Source organism: Spermophilus citellus (genome assembly GCF_964194105.1).
Source record: "Spermophilus citellus genome assembly, chromosome: 5".
Classification (NCBI taxonomy): Eukaryota; Metazoa; Chordata; class Mammalia; order Rodentia; family Sciuridae; genus Spermophilus; species Spermophilus citellus.
Window position 1 is genome coordinate 157,523,869 of NC_138186.1, and position 20,075 is coordinate 157,543,943.

At 44.1% G+C, this 20,075-nt stretch overlaps 1 pseudogene across 1 annotated transcript; it reads left to right on the forward strand.

Annotated features, from left to right (window-relative positions):
- The first annotated feature begins 63 nt into the window (after positions 1–63).
- On the forward strand, positions 64–18,730 carry LOC308649526 (tripartite motif-containing protein 51-like; annotated as a pseudogene). The gene is made up of 3 exons: positions 64–202; positions 2,765–2,898; positions 17,881–18,730. The product of its transcript is annotated as a tripartite motif-containing protein 51-like (transcript).
- The last annotated feature ends 1,345 nt before the right edge of the window (positions 18,731–20,075 follow it).

Sequence of the window (20,075 nt, forward strand, 5' to 3'; positions counted from 1 at the left end):
CTTCCTCAATCTTGACTGGAAGTCACAAACAGCAGATTAGTAACAAATCTTCAAGGTTGCCTCATGAGCGGGCCCAACGGTCAGCATCCCACGGCTTTCTTCCTTATGGTCAGTCAAGGCGACCGCACCCTGGACTTGGTGTGGAGCCCTGACTCAGAGCCACCTATCAGGACAGCCAAGGGAAGTGGGGCAGATTTCGCAGGTGGAACAAGGTAGTCAGGTCAGATCTGTTTCTTCTAGAATCAGCTGACCTAGGTTGGGGACCTTGGGCCAAAGGTCTGGGGCGCTGACTGACTGAAAGAGGAAGACAGAGGGAAAGGAAAGCAGAGAACCAGCAGCGCCCACGTGCACGGCGCCGCCTGGATTGCAAGAGGAAATCGCACCCTCCCTGGGAAGCCGAATGTGCTGCCTCATTCCTCAGAATGCAATTGAGGAAACAGGAAAAGACAGGCTTTGCTGACAGCTGGGGCCCACAGCTGGCCAATGGGAAAGACCCGGCCGTTAGGATTGACGCCCAGGTCGGAGGGCGCCCCCCAGCGGCCGCCTCAGGCCATAGCGCCGTTCTGGGTGGCCTCTGCCAGCGCTAAATCCATGACCTTAGGTCCGCTGGAAGTCCTCTAAGTCGGTGGCGTGTTCCCAGTTTCTCTGCAGAGTCCAGGCAGAAGTTTGGGGGTTCAGCTCAGATCTTCAGGCTCTCAGTGGAGTTGTCAGTTCAATTTTGAGGAAGTCACAGTCAGGCAAGGATTGCAGCCCAAAGGACTGGTGGTTTAACTGTTTTTTTGTTTTGGGGTTTTTTGGTTTTTTTTTTTTTTTTTTTGTAATTTTTAAAATTTTCAAAAATTGTGATAAAATATAGCCAAACATAAAGTTTACCACTCCAACTAATTTTAAATGTACGAGATCTGTAGCATTAAGTACAACTAGTTGTACAACTCACCACCATCCCCAGAACTCTTCACCTTGCAAAACCAAAAAATAAAATCAAGAATCAATAAGTGGGATGGACTCAAACTAAAAAGCTTCTCCTTGGCAAAAGAAACAATCAATGAGGTGAAGAGAGAGCCTACATTTTGGGAGCAAATTTTTGCCACATAGAGCTCTAATCGCCAGGACATATAAAGAATTCAAAAAACTTAACATCCCCTCCCCCCAAAAAAAACCCAATTAATAAATGGGCTAAGGACCTGAACAGACACGTCTCAGAAGAAGATATACAATTGATTAACAAATATATGAAAAAATGCTCAACATCTCCAGTAATTCGAGAAATGCAAATCAAAACTACTCTCAGATTTCATCTCATGCCAGTCAGAATGGCATTTATCAAAAATACAACCGGCAAAACCAAAACTCCGGACCCATTAAACAGTACCTCCCCGCTCCGGCTGCCCATCAGGGCTAGTGACCACTGCTGGACTATCTCAATGAGCACAGCCCCTTTAGGTCCCACCAGTGCAATTAGAAAGCGCTTGTTCTTTTGTCGTGGTTTATTTTACTTAGTGTAATTTCTTTGAGGTTCATTCATGCTGCAGCAAATGTCAGAATGTCCTTCCTTTCAGAGGCTGAATAATAATTCGCTGGGTCTGTACAGCACACATTGTATCAATCATTCATCCACCGATGGGCACTTGGGTTGTGTTCACCTCTTGGCTGCTGTGGAGAATGGGGATGTGCTGCCTGGCCTTTCACTTTCCCCTCAGAGCCAGTCCCCTGCTCACCTGTGTGGCTGTAGGTCGTGTAGGGGCATACACACAGGTATTTACAACCTTGATCCACATCCCAGAGCACCTCTACTGCATTCTGCATCCTGACCTAGTCACATGGCAGGTTTGACTGCAGGATGATCATCTGTGAGAAAAGTCCATAATTGCAGGGGATGGGGGCAAAGCTGAGATTTCTAGTAGCTCAGCTGAGATTTCTAATATCTTCACCTCAATCAAATTAAGACTTAGTTCAATTTTCTCAGTAGCTTGCTTGACGCCCACAGAGCCCTCCTCTAGAAGAATAGTGTTTGGGGCTGCTGCCAAAACTTCCGGATCTAGTTTTCTCCCAAAAAAGCTGAACTACCTTCTCCCAGAAAACTAGAGGCCTATGAACCAAGTTCTAGACAGACGATGCTTTCATGAGCATGGAGACAGGGTAAAAAGAATTCCACTCCTTCTGATTTCATAACATTAACATATCTGTAAACAGGGCTTGCGGGGCGCAGTGGGAAATGCCTGTAATTCCAGAGACCTGGAAGACTGATGCGGGAGGATCTCAAGTTTGAGGCCAGCCTCATCAAGTTAGAGAGACCCTGCTCAAATTTTAAAAAACAGGACTGTGGATAATGCTCAGTGGTAAGCACACCTGGGTTCAATCCCCATTAGCACCCCCCCCACACACACACCGAGAGCTTTGTTAAAACACCTGCAAACAGTCTACTTAACTATAAAGCTTAATCATTCCCCCATAAAAATCTTTGCTAAAATTGAGCAAAACTTGTGCCTAAAGGAAATTAAAGATGCTTACCTTGTTTTTTTGAGCACTTAAAATAATTTCAGGTGTGAGAAGTCATATTGTTCAGGAAAATATTCACCCAAGTTCTGCTCTCCAACCTGCCCTCCTCTTGCCCTGAGATTCTGGACTCTCTCCTCCCGCCCACTTGGCTGAAGTCTGCACAGGGCCTGCCACGTTGACTGATGGCCTGGGCACTTGCACTTACCAGCAGGGTGTGTCCCTCCGGTTGTCAGCCGCCTGAAGCCTTCACGCTGATGCTCTCCAGCCAGTAAGGGACCCAGCTCCCCCAAAGGTCCCTGGAGTCAGAGGAGGGCAGCAGGCCTGGTCCACACTACTGGTAGAAGCTACTGTATGCCAATGCTGCACTTCCTGTGCGAGAAGTCACGTTCCCCTGCAAAGGTAATTCAGCTTTGAGTTCAAAAAAAGGAAAGGAAAAAAGCAATCAGATGTGGGAGGAGGGAGGAGGACTCGAAAAGAAGTTTGCATCTCAGCATGAGTCACCGAATCAAAGTTCAACAACTACATGCAAAACAAATTCCCCTGAGGGTGGCAGCCTGCTTCCCCACACCACACACACACACACACACACACACACACACACACACACACACACACGAAGGTCAGGAGAGTCCCAGAGGAAAAGGTGAACAATCTGAGGGTAGGCACTGCTGCTCCAGGTTCCCACTCTTGACTCCAACTGGGAAGAACATCTGCTCCTAGAAGCTGCCAGGGAAAGTTGGTGCTCACAGCCACAAGACGACAACTTGCAAAGGAGAGAAGAGAGACGGCTGTGGTGTGCACAGGGGACAGGGGCACAAAGAGAGGAGTCTCAAGCAAATCATAGTGTCCTTTGGAATAGGAACCAGGCCTCGGACTCACTCGTTGGCTCACCTCGCTGCTGCCCTTCATGGATCAGGTGGCTGCTTCTCTCTCCCTGGGGCAGGTGAAGTCTGACCCAGGCCCACCCGGCCACGGCATTCTTCAGCTGGTCTTGCTGCCAGCCTTAGCAAGTACAGAACTCTGTCTAGTTCCTGAATTTGGCAATACCCAGGTTAAGAGGAAAGATCACAACCACACCATGCAACAGCCCAGCTGTTAAATCAACAGGGTGGCCAACAGTGACTGACCCAAGGACTCAGCCAGCCAGTGGGTCATACCAAATGAGAACCAGGGAGCTGGTGACGAGGAAGTAAGAATGGTACAAGTCAGCTGGGATCGGTTGCTCTACTTTATTTATTCCATCTGTCTCCAAAGAAGAGTTGAAGTAGTCCAGAATATTCAAACACATACAGAATGGGATAGACAAAATATAACCCTCGAGCGCAATCAGAAATCATTAGAAGGCAAAGAACATCCTACTAAAAAGCTAGATTAAAATAGTCACTGCATTGAGACATTATAATAGATTTTCTAGTAACTACTGCCACTTGTTTACCATTTATAGTACATTTGACACACTCCATCAAAATGTCCCAAGGAAAAACCATGTCCATTTCGAAAAAAAAAATTGTGTACACTGGGGTAGAGACAGAGACCCACACTGCCCAAATTTACTCAGCAAGTGATTGAGTCATGATTGAAACCCAAGGTCACTGGGCCCCCAAAACATGTTTTTCAGACCATCTATGTTGCCTCTAAGCTCTCAAATCCCAGAGAAAGCATGTAGAAGTTTCAAGAGAAATAAATATTTTCCCAGGGTTAAATTTTAAGGGAAATCTAAATCCTAATGCTGAGTAGCTTAGCAGACAGTATCTTCAGCTCCAGCCTCATAGGAAATGCCAGGGTGCTCTCTAAATGCCCGTCCTTCACTGGAAGCCCAAGCAAAAGCTAGTGTGTAGCCTCAAGCCTCATCTCAATCAAGGTGGGCATTTCTATGGGGGAGGTGAGTGAGTGTTGCCCAAGAGCCATGTTCTCTGTCTAACCAAAAAAAGCAACAGAACCGGAAGAAACCTTACATGGGGTCCCTGGATGATGTCTTTCAAACACATGTGAAATTTTTTTAGGTATAGGTATAGGACAGCAACCAGTCAAAGAAGAAGTCCTCTGAGGGACTGCCAAGTGACATGCTGCCATGCACTTCATGAAGGATAACCCCTCCCCAGCAGCTTGGGAGGCTGAGGCAGGAGGATCACGAGTTCAAAGCCAGCCTCAGCAATGGTGAGGTGCTAAGCAAATCTGTGAGACCCTATCTCTAAATAAAATACAAAATAATGCTAGGGATGTGGCTCAGTGGTTAAGTATCTGAGTTCAATCCCCAGTACAAAAAAAAAAAAAGAAGAAGAAGAAGAAAAAGAAGAAAAGAAAAGATCTGCCATCCAGGTCCTTTCCAGTGTCTGATCTAGGATCTATGGATGCCCTCACTGCTAGAATGATTCAGCCGCCACGACTCTGGGAAGCCAGATGAATTAAGGCACTATTTAGGTGACTTGTTGCCCACTTGATCAAGAAATGAAGATAGCCAGGGTGACAGCTCCAGCTCCAGCGGCCACTGCCCTCCTGGAGTGGTCTTTAGACGCAGAGCTCCAGCTCTCCGGTGCCAACAGTGCTAGGGAAGGGGGAGAGTGAGCCCGTACACTTGCCTCCTCTGCCCTGTTTGGACTTGGCACTGGGTCTGCCCAGTAGCCACTTCTGCCTACTCTGGCCCTTGTGGTGAGACTGAGGTCGGTGCTTTCATGAAGTGGCCCAGAGGTGCTGAGACTGGATGGTGAGCATGTGGGTATAGACCCTCACCACGGAGGAAGGCAGGTACGTGCAGAGAGACATGCACCAGGGAGCCCCAGGAGCCCATCGTGGGCCTAGGCAGCGAGTCCCTCATTGGCTGCCTCCTACCTACAGCATCAGCAAACAGTGTTTGTAGTGGTGACTAGGCTGTGCATAGTTTTGACCCTAACCCATCACTGCCCAGCTCTCCATTCACACGACCACCAGCACTGCATGAAAGTTCCTGGTTTCCCAAGTCCTGCCAACATTGCGAGTTGGGGGACATTCTGCTTTTGGCCAATGTGACATCTTGGAAGGGTTGTACTGAGGTTATTTTACCTCTATTTCCTTGGCTAGTGAACCGGAGAGTTTTGCACTTGGTTGTTGGACATGTACTTTCCCCTTTCCTTCCTCCACCTCCCCTTTGCCTATTGTCAGCCTTTTACATTTTGATTTGTCTTAACTTTTATGTATTCTTCATACTAAGCCCTTATCTTTTTTGTTTATGTTTCAAATATCTGCTCCCAGTGTAACATGTGTCTTTTAGTTTTGTTTATGATGTTTTGGGTCCCTCGGGTGTTTTTACTTTTGTGTAGTCAAAATTACTGACTTTCTCCTTCCTAATTTGTGCTCCTCAAATCTCATTTAAGAAATCTTTCCCTATCCTGAGGTTGAAAAGACATTTTCCTATATTTGGTCTAAGGTTGCAAAGTTTCATTTAAAAAAAAATAATGATCAGGTCTTTAATCATGACCTAGAGTTTATTTTGATGAATGATCTGAGAAAGAACCTAAGCTGCTTATGACAGGCAGTTTGGGATTGTGAACTTGGACTTTTCTGCTATTTATTAGCAGAGTAACCTTGAGCTCATTTATCTAACTTCTTCATGCTTCAGTTTCCTCATATGTAAAATGAGGACAATAATCTTATCCATCTGTTAAGGAGAATTACATTCAGGCCATAAAATGCTTAGAATAGTGCGTGTTTCTACGGTCAGTACTCAATAGATGGCTGTTAACATTTTTGAGCACAAGGGTTTTTTTTAATTTGTTCTAATTAGTTATACATTGCAGTAGAATGCATTTCAATGCATCATACATAAATGAAGTATAACTTCTCATTCTTCTGGGTGTACGTGATGTAGAGTTTCACTGGTTGTGTAATCATATACACACATAGGGTAATAGTGATTCATTCTGCTATCCTTCCTACCCCCTTAAGCACAAGTTTTGGGGGTTTTTTTTTTTTTTTAGTTTTAGGTGGACACAATATCTTTATTTCATTTTTTTGTGGTGCTGAGAATCGAACCCAGTGCCTCACGCATGCTAGGCGAGCGCGCTACCACTTAAGCCACATCCCCAGCCATTAAGCACAAGTTTTAATGAAGACAGGATTACTAGAACATATGTGGCAAAGTCTAACACCCCTGAAACACTGAAAAATTGTCAGAAGACTATGAAGAGAATCAAAACACCCTCCTAGTCAACAGTAGGAGTGTGTGTGCCCACACCACAGAGAAGCAATTGGAGAGCAGCTGTTTCAGTACATTTACTATCTTAACAATGCGATTTCACACCATGCGCTGCACTGAGAATATAATCACCAAATGAATGAAGTTTCTGCCTGAGTGAGTAGAAACTTGATGGTACACAAATAGTCACGGTCACATGGTCAACATCAGGCTGCACAAGGCTTGTCACTCTCTGTGCTACTGACATTTGAAGCTGAATGCATCCACGTTTCTACATCTGTAGATTCAACCAACTGTGGATGGAAAATATTTTTCTAAATGTGTCTGTAACTGAACATGTACAGACTTCTTCTTTGGTTATTCCCCCAAACAGCACCTTATAACAACTACTTACCCAGCATTTGCATCATATTACATATTGTAAGTAATCCAGAGATGACTAAAAGCACATGGGAGAATGCACATAGGTTATATACAAGTACTGTGCCAACTTATATAAGGGACTTGAGCATCCTTAGATGTCCCAGCACCAATTCTCCCTGGACCTGAAGGGGTGATTGTAATCTTAAGCCATGGGGGCTCTTCTGGGCTTTCTGGAGGGGTAGGGGCACTGGGGATTAAACTCAAAGGCATTCAACCACTGAGCCACATCTCCAGCCCTATTTTGTATTTTATTTAGAGACAGAGCCTCACTGAGTTGCTTAGCACCTTGCTTTTGCTGAAGCTGGCTTTGAACTGGCGATCCTCCTGCTTCAGCCTCAAGAGCCGTTGGGCTTTTTAGGATGTTAGCATCTTCCCTGTCCTACCACTGGCTACCATAATACTGTTTTTTTTTCTCACTGTGACAACAAAGAGTGTCCCCTGACATTGTCAAGTGTCCTGTTCTGGGGGGGAAATGGCCCCTGTTTGAAACTGCTGAACTAGAAGGCAGGTCAGCTGCCAAAGCCCCATCAAAGAGAAACAGCCTGACAGTACAAAGAGGCTGAGGAATCCTGGGGAGGACTCAAGGACTCATTTGCCCTCAAAAGATGAGCTGGAGCACCCGGTGAAGACATCTGCGGCTCTGTGACACTCCAGGTGGAGGGAAAGTCCAGGAGTAGACTCAGAGGCCCAGGGAGGCATGACATGGTCCATACGCCTGGGACTGTGGCTCTTGGTGAAATAGCTCAGCTCAGGAAGAACAACAAGCTTTTTTAGGAAGCATTTTCACATAAATAAAATTAATTGAATTGCTAATTGCATGAACCTTCACACACAGGCTATTTTGTTTGGGTTCTAAGACAAAATGCTTGCTATTTCTAGTGCTCAAGGCTGAGAAACAGGCCCTGGTGCAGGGAAGGGCCTGGCCTTCTAAAGACTGGCTCAGCCCAGAGGCTCTCTGACCTTCTCACCAACCACAGTGAGGAGGGAACGACCTTCCAGGGCACTCTCCATCCTGCTTTATGCTTTGTCCAACCTTGGCTTCTGAGTTTGTGGCCCTATTGTCCAGTGTCTGGTTTACCTAGGGCTCAAACGCCTGCCGGGTGTTTGGTCCTGGAGCCATCCTCTACTTAAAGAGGGAGACTGCGACTATGTAACCCAAGTAAGTGGCTTTTGGAAAATCTCTCTGCAGTTGCTATAAAGCGTAGCTCTTATGGGCTGGAGTTGACTCTGAGGGATCTGCCATCTCTGGAATTGATAGTTCTTACTCCTAAAGCCCTGAGGAGGGTAGGAGATGGTCTCTGCTAACACTCTGTCAGCTTCTAGGTAGAGGGACTACGAATGAAAAGACACCAGGCCTGTGGGAAGCAGGTGGAAGATCCTAGGTTGAGGGAGAGGATGATCGATGCTGCTCCTGTGTTAGGATGAAGCCCTAAGGGTCTTAGCTATCAGTGGACCTGGGCACTAAGGCCCAGCCCAAAACCTTTGCTGATCTCCAGCCAAAGTACTGCAGAAGTTATTTTCTTGAGCTCGGAGTGAACACCTCAACCCTGTGGTGATGGAATTGTATCTCCTAAAAGAAATGTTCCAGTCCTGACCCCCGCACCCCATCTGTGTGAGTTTATGTGGAGTTAAAGAGTCTTTGAAGATATTGTCAAGGTAAAACACAGTCACACTGGTTTAGAGTAGGCCATAAATACAACCACTGTGTCTTTATAAGAGAAGGGAGTGGGGAGACATAGATACAGAGACAGAGAACAAGGTCACATGAAGACAGAGATGGAGCTTAAAGTGATGTTTCTGTAAGCCAAGGAACACATCAGAAGCTAGAAAGCAGCAAGGAACTGTCCGTTCCTTGTGCCTTCAGAGGGAGTGTGGACCTGGCTACACCCTGATTTCAGACTTGTAGCCTTGTAGCAAACTGGTGTTTCTAGGCAAAATAAATGATAGCAATGCAACCTGTTTTCTTTTTCCTTTCTTTCCTTCTTTTTTCTTTTCGTTTTTTGGTACTGGAGATCACACCCAGGGCCTCATGCATACTAGACAAGGGTTCTACCACTGAGCAGCAGCCCTAGTCCCAGCAATACAACTTGTTAATTGCACAAAATACCATTTAAAAGCCCTACCCATCTCCTCATTCAATGAACAAGGGATAGGAGTAGAAAAACATAAAACTGTTCACCCTCAGAACTGTGAGAGAATGCTCTTCTGTTGTTTTTAGTCACCTGGTTTGTGGTCATCTGTTATGGCAGCCCTGGGAAATGAATGTGCTTCTCCACATCAAAACACCTTCCCTCAGAGCTCTGAGCTGTGGGAACCATCCAGTCCAGCTGAGCACACTCCTGCCGTGCCAGGAGGGGCAGCTGTGGAGTGACCCCTGGACCTGAAGCATTGGCTGGCAGGCCAGAGAGAGTTGTGTGTGTGCCGCGGAGTGGGGGTTGTGCAGGGAGAGGGACAGGGTGGTGACATCTCTCTTGTTACTTCCCATAAGCACCTGTGGCCCTTGCCACAGGGTCAGGGAGGACATGGATATCTGTTTCTGTTTTGTTTGATCTCAGTGACTAGGAGATAATCATCTGAGTAATAATGAAACATCCCTCATGGTGAAGTTAGAAGTACATCCCGCCACCCAAGGATCTGTCTATTCCTGGTGCCTGGGGCTGTGGTATGTGCCAGGCCATCTTCTACTATGTGTGAGGCACTACCTACATGCCAGGTGTGCTGAGGTGAGTCTGATGAGGCACCTGTCCCCAGGAAGCTAGCACTAGCCCTCTGCCACCTGATCCACTAAGGTGGCACAGACCACCTTGACGAGGCAATTCCATCGACCCTGTTTACACCATATCAAAGAAGCTTTAGTAAAAGCTCGTCTATCTGTGGCCATTCCAAAGACATTGGAACTGTTTTCTGTAATGATAAGTGAGTGATTATGTGGCAAAGACTGCATGACTTTTTAGAATTATTGTTGGGATGCCCATTCTGTGTTTTAGCACTGCACCAAATGCAGTGTAGACATTATTTCTCATCTCTGGGAAGCCTGCTTTGATGGAAATCTGGGCCTGGGGGTACGTGTGGAGCAGATATTGAATGAATCATGTTCAGTGCTGTCCGAGGAATGTGGAGCTGGCCCTTGGCCAAGATCCTTTATACAGCTCCCAGAGTTACATTTGCAACTATCCCAGGGCCTCTTCCTCCCTAAGAAATATGCTCAAATTTTTTGCCATCCAACAAATCGAACCTGAGATTCTTAGTTTAGTGTTTGGTGTCCTTCCCGTCCCTATCTGCTCCTCCTTTTGGCCTTCATTTCTCTTTGAAGTCCTCTGCCTCCGTGAGACCTTCACATGGCTCTCCCTTTGCATCTTCCTGGTTGCAGATCTTCATATGCCTTTGCTCTTGACTTAAAATTTCTGGCGCGAATCCCAAACTCTCTACCAGATCAAGGAAACAATACAAAACAAAACATTTGTTTCAGGAACCAGAGGTCATTGTGGTCTTGTTCTAGATTCACAGCAATTTTCTAACTTCTCCTTTTATGCGAATTCTCTTTGCTAGTGTGTTACTCCATGTGCAATTGTGTGTGTGTGTGTGTGTTTGTGAGAGAGAGAGAGAGAGAGAGAGAGAGAGAGAGAGAGAACGCAAACTGGTTTTTCTAGGTAAAATAAATAATAGCAATGCAATCGGTTTTCTTTTTCCTTTCTTTCCTTCTTTTTTCTTTTCGTTTTTTGGTACTGGAGGCCACACCCAGGGCCTCATGCATACTAGACAAGGGTTCTACCACTGAGCACCAGCCCTAGTCCCAGCAATACAACTTGTTAATCGCACACAAAATATCATTTAAAAGCCCTACCCATCTCCTCATTCAATGAACAAGGGATAGGAGTAGAAAAACATAAAACTGTTCACCCTCAGCAGTTCCCCTACTCATTGTCCTGTGTGGGCAAAATTGGTAGGAATAAAGATTACCCCATGAGCAAGAAGAGTCCCTGAGGTTACTTGCTTTAAAGAGACAATTTTGAAAATGAAGGGGATCTCCACATTCTATCATTTAACAACAGGAAGCACAAGCTTCTCTCAAATTTCCCATCAAAACAAGTTTTTGTAGCAACAGTCACCGAAAGGTAAGACTTCTGTGATTTCGATTTTACTGTCTGTTATGCATTCTTTGTGACTCAACCTAAATGGGTAAGAAATGTCAAACTTGAGATTAATATTTTTTATGATGAGTGGAAAACAAAGATGAAATATATCTTCCAGTAAAAAAAGAACAACCAATTTATTAAAAGAATTTGTGAAAGTATGATTGCTGACTCTACATAAAGTTTCTCTCTTGTTTATCCTTTAATTGTCTGATCAAAATCTTTGAAAATTCAACTGCTAAGAAAAATTAAGCTGAAGTTTCACAGTGAAGTTATAATTGACAAGCAATTTTAGACTCAAAATAACTATTTTTAACCCCCTCCCCCACACACACACAATCTGACTACCCACAGCTGACTCAATTTTTTCAGCTTTAGTTGGTAGGAATTATCACTGATGCCTGGTTTAAGAGTTCCCCTAAGAAATATGATATGTCAAGAGCTTTGTAATGTTGTGAACAACCAATAAAAAAAAAAAAGAGTTCCCCTAAGCCTTGTGAGGTGGGACATGCCTGTAATCCCAGCAGCACAGGAGGCTGAGGCAGGAGGATCACAAGTTCCAAGGCAGCCTCAGCAACTTAGCAAGGCCCTAAGCAACTTACCAAGACCCTGTAAAAATAAAAAAATAAAAGAGTTGGGCTGAGGATGTGGTTCAACTAGTTAAGCACCTCTGGGTTTAATCCCCAGGACAAAAAAAAAAAAAAGTTCACCTAGCCACTTGGGCTGTAGTTTAGCATGTGTGAGGTCCTGGATTCAGTTCCCAGGGAAATTCACCTAAAATCTAGAGAAAGCAAAATCAAAGAAACAGGAAATGTGGTCACTTTACCCTAGATATTGGCAGGATTACCACAGATCCCTGGATCTCATCAAGGATACTTGATAAACACTATGATTAAACTCATTTTCTCATGCATGTAACCATTTCCATGCAAATGCTTGTTAAAACCAATTTCTCATAATTTGCAATTAAGCATAGCTTTTCCTTGAAATGCTAGATTCAGAAATCTTTACTGTTTTGATTTTTCCCCTACTCAATGTATTAATTTTTATTTATTTATTTATTTATGTGTGTGTGTGTGTGTGTGTGTGTGTGTGTGTGTGTGTGGTGCTGGGGATTGAACCCAGGGCCTTATACATGTGAGGTAAGCAGTCCACCAACTGAGCTACACCCCAAGCCCAACTTGAATGTATTAATTTTGAGTTTCTTGTCAGAACAATATTTCTTCTCACTGCTTCCATCACATACAACCAACATTTCTCTCTTGCTCATTTATCCTTTCAGACCACATTCTAGAATCTTCTAAATGGAGGATATTTTTATTTCTACATTCAGGATTTCTTATCTAGTTAAGGTTTTTTTTTTTCTATTGATGGCCAGAAATTATGTACACTAAGTGGAGAGACATCTGCTCTGGGCAGTACAGTGCACTGAATATTCTGAACCGTAGCCACCACTCCCCCATACAATACCCTCATGCCAAGTATAATACAGCTAGCACACTTTCAAATGCATTAATGAGATTGCAAGTCACGGACATATCTTGCAAACCAAGAAATACAAAATGGTAAACAAACTATGAGCCAGGGTGGCCCTGTGTGTAGAGCTGGGGCTTCAGGTCACCTTGGTGAGGGCCAGTGATAAAGGTGAAGTGTTGGACCTGAAGGAGTTGGGAAGGTAAATCTAAGATTTCATATAAAGCAAAGGGACTTGAAGGGCTCACCATCAGAGAAAGACTAGGCTAGGAAAAAAACATTTGCAGGAGTTGTCCCCAGCTCTGCAGCGATGGGGGTATAGATGGGGACCTTCATAACAGACCTTTTTTTTTTCTGATATTTTGCCAACTCTCAGCTGAGGAACCCAGACCCCTCTGGCCTTCTGTTTCTGTGTGCTTTGGCGATCCGGGGGGGTGGGCCAGGATGTATGACAGGTGCACAACATGGCCAAGACTGCAATCCATGACCCCTGGTCTCCAACATGGGCAGGCACTGGCTTTTACCCCAGAAGGGCTGATGGCAGGAGGATCAGGCCTGGGTTGCCCAGCATATCCCCCACTCACGATCTGGAGCTTTAGGTGTGTATATTCAGGGCCTCCTGGCACGTTCAAGCCCCCAGAGCATTCCCGTCTGAACTCTTTGCCCTTCCCTGACCCCCATGCTTTAGGGCACCACCCCTGGGTTGACAGTGCCAGTTCTGAACCCCAAGGTAGTGTCCCTGAAGGTTTTCCATCAGTCGACCTTCCTTGCCGAGTTCCTGGGGCCTCTCTCGGACCCTGAAAACAAGTGTGGCAGTGATCCCTTCTGCTTCTTCCTGGGGGCACCCTATCACCCCTGAACAGCCCACCTGGCAGCAGGGTTGCCACCACCTTCCCACGGGGCCTCTGGTCTCTCTGAGCAGTGCCAGTTGCCCTCCCAAATGTGTCTGGTGGTTTGGGCTCACCTCTTGGCCAGTGTCTGGGACTTAGAATGGTTCCTCCACCTGGAACACGCTCCACCCCCTGCCTTCCTCAGAGCCACCAACATGGCTGTCTTCCTGGAACTTGGAGAGGAGCACAGGCTGGCAAGTTGACCCCCCCCCCCCACCGTTTGCCCTCTGGAATTTTGTGTCTGTCTTTTTGATATCCTAGTTGCTGCTGCTTTGTGCCTTAGTGACTGTAGCGCTCCTCTCGTCATTCATGGCAGAGTAAAGGCTTCCCGGAGAGATGTGAGGCCCCAGAGTCATGGCTAGTGGGGGGGCCATGACCCACCAGGCACAGAACAGGCCCCAGGGGCTGTCCCTGGCCTAGATTCATCTTGGTGTCAGTGGGGCTTTGCGCAGGTGTCTTGCTCAGAAAAGGCATGTGTTATTATGTATTTCACTGGATTTAGGATACATAGGTATATTTAGATCATAAGCTGGAAGGGAAAGAGAAAAGTGGCCCCCCACCCCCACTCATTGGAGACCCTATGAACACACATAACTAACCCTAACTGAAAGCAGTTGGCGAGAGGCTGCAGCTCACAAGTCCATGGGGGCATGTGTGAATGTCGTCTGCCTAAAGAGGATATTGATGGACACTAAGAGCTAATGGCCCCTGCTCAATATGAAGTCACAAATCGTGAGCGACCCTTCTGGACCCTGGCCCTACTCCCAGCTTGGTGAGATTAGTTTTCTTGAGACTTGAATGATGCCAGCGGAGACCTCTCTGGTTGGCTTTCTTAGCCTCATTCACAGCAAGGATTTGTTTTGTTTTTGTTTTTGTTTTAAACACAACTCTCTTTTTGAACTCATGTGCACTTTCCCCTGATGTGAAATGTTTGCAAGATCAGATGTATTCATGTTTCCTAAACGACTCATTTTAGACCATTTTGCAAACAGAGGAATTGGCTCATTGTTCCTGGGGACAGTGTGTTTTCTGCTTTGGCTCTGTTCCGAAAGAAGGCTTTAGATTTGAATCCTCTAAGGATAAGGAAGTTTGTAGAGTTTGTTTTCTGAAAAGAATGGTGGGGGATGAGGAGGTAGAGGGAGCACCGAGACGATTCAAAATACAAGTGTGTTCTGCAGTTGAAAACACACTCTTTTCTTTCCTCCTCCCTACCAAGCCCTCAAAATGAACTCAGCTAATGTTCTGTAATAGGAATAAATAACACTTCATTAGCATTGTCTCTAGGTGGGGCCATACCTCATCTGCCAATCAAACCTACCACTTCAAAAGAGTGATTATTTCTGTATTCCTTCAGCTCGAGAAATAGTCAACAGCTGGCCTCAGACAACACAGCTTCCCAACAAGAGCTGGGATGTCACACAAGAAAAGCTTTGCAAGGCAGAATGGCCAGTGAAGCTTGTTGAAAACACAGATTCTTGCCACCACCACCCCCCACACCCCATCATGCTTGATTCCGTTGTTTCCTGATGGGGCTCAGGAATTTGTATTTTTAAATTTTTCCTGCCTCATTTTAATGGGCAGCCTGAACATACAGCCTCTCAAGGAAATAGAACTTCTGCAGGCAGGCCAGTGTCCAGGCCAGGGTCCACTTCATAAGAATCAGCTGATGGATGTGAGGAAGTTCTGCTTAGAAAAATAAAGAAGGAGGTGGTTTCGAATGGCTCACCCAGTGCTGAGTGAGACACCAATGGGTGCCTGACGTTTTCCAAAGAAACCAGAAAGTGGCTTTGGGTTGGCAGCAGAGTTAAGGACCTGAGGACTGCTGGTGTTGGGGGGAGAAGGGCTGTTCCTGGAGAAGGGGGGCCCAGTTACCAATGAGTGAGTTGAAATCCAGATACGTAAGCAAAAGCATCTGGACCAATGTAGTGGTGTTGTAGGGACAAACGAGGCAAGGCACCGAAGATAGCAGGAAACAGTTTTATTTGGCTGCAGCCAGGTTCAGAGGGTACAGCCTTTGCTGAAATCAATCAATCCCCTGAACCCGAGTTCAGGGAGTTTCAGAGTTTTCTACTCAGTGTGTAAGGGGAGGGGCACAGTCTGCAGAAGTTCACATAAAAGCAGCTATTTCTTTCACTGTTATGGGCAATTAACTCTTCAAGGACAACACCTGAGAAGGGGAGAGCTTCTTCTCCCCTTTCTTTCCTCCCCCTGCCAGCTGTTACCATGGAGCCCATTTGTAACTTATCTTAAAAATGTAGACATCTCTGTGAAGCCCAGCTCAAAGCCAGAGGCCTTGTTTGCACATTTCTTCTAAGTACTATACTGGATATGTTTGTGAAAACTAGTAAGGGGGTGTCCAACACCTGGAGTGCTAGTGTCTTCTTGGCCAGTGGCCAAGTAAACAGGGTGACAAGAAAATAGGAAGTTTATCTACATTGGACTCTTTTGCAGAGACTCTTTTTCTGACAGTCCTAAAATCAGCCATGGTGAAGAGGGCTTTTCTGTGGAGAAAGGGGGTGCCCACTTCTTGTTTTACTTGGCCACTGGCTTGTTTTACTCAACTAAGAGCATGCCCTTCATTTTGTTTGCAAGAAGATAGGAAAACTGCTGAACATGGTGGACAATGCAGGGAGTTTATGCTATGCCAGGCAAACAAAGGTGGACTCTCAGCCTCCAGGGTGGTCTGGAGGGGCACTGAGTGACAATAAGGAGATGAGGCTGTCTCCTGAAGCCCTGTCCTATGTGTCTGACTAAAGACTGAGTTGGTGGCTGCAGGAGGTGTCAGTCAGCTCTCCTTCACTGTGACGAAAATACCTGAGAAAAACAACTTAAAAGGAAGAAATATTGAATTTGGCTTAGAGTTTCAGAAGTTCTAATCTATGTTGCTTCATCCTGTCACTTTAGGCCTGTGGAAAGGCAGAACCTCATGGCAAGAAGCAGATGGCAGAGCAAAGCCACTCACTTCATGTAGCCAGGAAGCCGAAAAAGGGGATGAGGAAAGGGATTAGGAACAAAATAACAAAATCTACCCTTCTCCAAACAAAGTATTTCAAGTGAGTTTATACCTTTAGATCCATAAACCCATGATGACAGAAGTCTGGCCAATTACTGTACCCTTAAGGTATTTTTGTATTGTCCCAGTGCCAAGTACTTAGCTTCTTTCTAATAGTGTTAATCTCTTCAGAAACCACATTCTCCTTTGTCTCAACTTTAAATGTTATAAATGTTAGAATTTCACACATTATAGTGAAATTCTAGAATGCCAAAGACAAAGAAAAAACCTTAGAAGTAGCCATTCTTTTCAACAAATGGTGCAAGTGGGTGTTCATCAGCAAATATACACAAGCTTCAGAAATGGGTTAAGAACTGTCAAACTACTAAAATTTTAGAAAAAAACATTCGAAATGTAAGACTTATGAAAAACTTTTAACTTTAAAAACAAAAACTTCTGGAGCGAGGACTAGGCTGAGTTCTTATTTTGGGCACAATCAGCACAATCCATCAAAGTCCTCCCAGGGGATATTATCAAAAGAAAACTCCCTCACCATCCTGTGAGGCTGCTTCTTATAATAAAAATTTCTACAAAGGATTGGGGCTGTAGTTCAGTGGTAGAGCACCTACCTAGCATTTCTGAATCCCTTATTGATCCCCAGTCCTGAAAAACAAAACCAACGAAACACAAAGCTCCCTGAACATCAGCAAAATTGAAATATATTGTTCTGCAAAGACTGTTTAGAAGATTGACAGGGGCAATAAAAAGACAAACCACACAATGAGAGAAAATATTTGCAAATAATATATGACAAAGAATTAGTATATATAAAGAACTCTAAAAACTCAAAAGTAATTCCTACACACTCAATCCAAATAGCATAAAGTGACATTTTACCTAACAGGATGTGCAGATGGCAAAAAGAGTATAAAAATGTTCATCATTAGCAATTAAATGGATTAAGATCCAAATCTCACACACACACACACACACACACACACACACACACACATGCATCCTCCTTATCAGGGTCCCTAAAGTAAAACAGTGACTACACAAAATGCTGGTGAAGATGAAGAGAAACTGGATTGCTTTGTGCATTGCTGCTAGAACTGTAAATGGGTTTATAACCCACTCCTGAAAATAGTTCAGCAGTTTCTTAACAATCTAAATATACAATTACCATATGACCTACCAATTGCACTCCTTGGAAGTTATCCAAGAAAAATGAGGACTATGTTCACACACAAACAACAGCAGCTTTATTAAAGTTCCAAAGTGTACCCATTTTCCCATGAGGAAGAATGGCATCATTTAAAGAGATTAGAAGAGGAGGGCAAGGAAATTTTTCAGCAATTCAAAGAAAGTAAACTCAGAATGGCTCATGTAAAGGAGATGTTAAGAGAAATATATGAAGAGCTGAAGGACATACGCCATAGACCAGGCCTTTGGAGACACACTGCACAGGATTGAATCCACGCAGCTGTATGTAGCCCAGCCTGTGAGTCCAGAACTCAGCGCAGGGCCCACCACTGGAATAATCGACAGGCTCAACTGCTTCTGAGTTATACTACTCTGTTACTCTGTATCCAAGAGAGCCAACAGTTATGTCTTCCTGTATGGAGAGTTGAAAGCATGACTGTTGGGTGTGATCCTCAAGGTGCCTCCTGGATCACTCCAACATCAGAATGCTTTCTTGTCGGGGTATTCAGAATTTTGCCACTGGAAGATATTACTGGGAGGTGGATGTGGGAGACTCTTGGAAGTGAGCTTTTAGAATCTGTAATTATTGGAAAGAGAACAGGGATGACAAGATGGATGAGGTGGAGGGGCTCTTTCTCCTTGGGTATGTTAAGGAGGGTACTGTTACACTCTCTACCACCTTCCCTACTTGTTCTTCAGTACGTACCAAGGCCTTCTGGCCAAATAGGAGTATTCCTGGATTGTGAAGGTAGAATCATAAGGTTTATTGACATTACTCAAAGTTCCCTGATATTCAGTATTCCTTCCTGTTCCTTCTCCCCATCTCAAGCCTGTCTTTTGCTGTAGACATACTTCTGATCAGACATACATAAGGACTTGGCCCCTATGCTTTATGGGAAATCCAATGTCTAAGGAAGCCCTTTTCCTTAGGTCCTATCAAACATGACACACAGGTTATATTTTATTAACTTTAGGTTCCTTCTAATGTTGTGAAAACCTATTTACTGTGTTATTAATTATGGTGATAATATTAAAAGCCCATATACTCTTAAACTAAAAAAAAAAAAAGTTCCAAAGTGTAAACAACCCAGATGTCCTTTAATGGTTAAATAAATTGTGGTATATTCATATCATAGAATCCTACTCAGCCATAAACATAAGGAAACTATTGATACATGCAATAATCTGTAAGAATCTCTGGGGAATTGATTAGGATGAGTGAATGAAAAAAAGAAAAGCTAATCCCATCAGGCTATATACTAGATAATTCCATTTACATAAAAATTCTTGAACAGACACTATTATAGAAATGGAAAATGAGTTAGTGGTTGCCAGAAGTTAAGGAAGAAATAGAAGTGGCAGGGAACAGGAACATGAGGGATTCTTACAGGGAAGGAAATGTTTGGTGTCTTCACTCTGTCAATGCCAACATCCTGGCTGCTCACTGTACTGTACTTTTGAAAGATCTCATACTGGGAGAAACTAGGTACAGGGTACATGGAATCTCTCTGTATTACTTATAACTGCATGTAAGTCTTCAATTATCTTTAAAATTAAAAATGTAATTAAAAATAAAAAAGCAGCCAGAAGAAGTTACATTACACCCAAAAGAATACACTAAGAATGACAACAGAATTCTCACAGAAATAAAAAGGGAAATGACAGTTGAATGATACCTTCAAAGTAGGGAAATGACAGTTGAATGATACCTTCAAAGTACTGAAAAAAGAATAACTGTAAATTTTTGGGAAATACAGAAAATCAACTTTAAAAAACATGGTTGAATTAAAAAAATCATTTTGATAAATAAAACTAAGAGTTTATAATCAACAGATTATTGTTAAAGGAATATACTTCAGAAAAAATGAAAATTATCCTAGGTGAAAGGTCAGAGATGCAAAAATGGTGAGTACAGAAACCATTTAACACATGGGTAAATCTAAACAATTATCTGAATTAAAATAGTAATAGTCACAAGAACTAATTTTAATATTAAAAATCAAAAGTCCAAACTAGGGGCTGGGGATGTGGCTCAAGCGGTAGCACGCTCGCCTGGCATGCGTGCGGCCCGGGTTCGATCCTCAGCACCACATACAAACAAAGATGTTGTGTCTGCCGAAAACTAAAATAAAAAAAAAAAAAAACTAAAATAAAAACTAAAAAAAAAAAAAAAAAGTCCAAACTAAAATACTGATGGTAGCACAAAAGTTGAAAGAAAGTCAGGCATGGTGGCGCACACCTGTAATCCCAGAGGCTCGGAGACTGAGGCAGGAGGATCGAAAGTTCAAAGC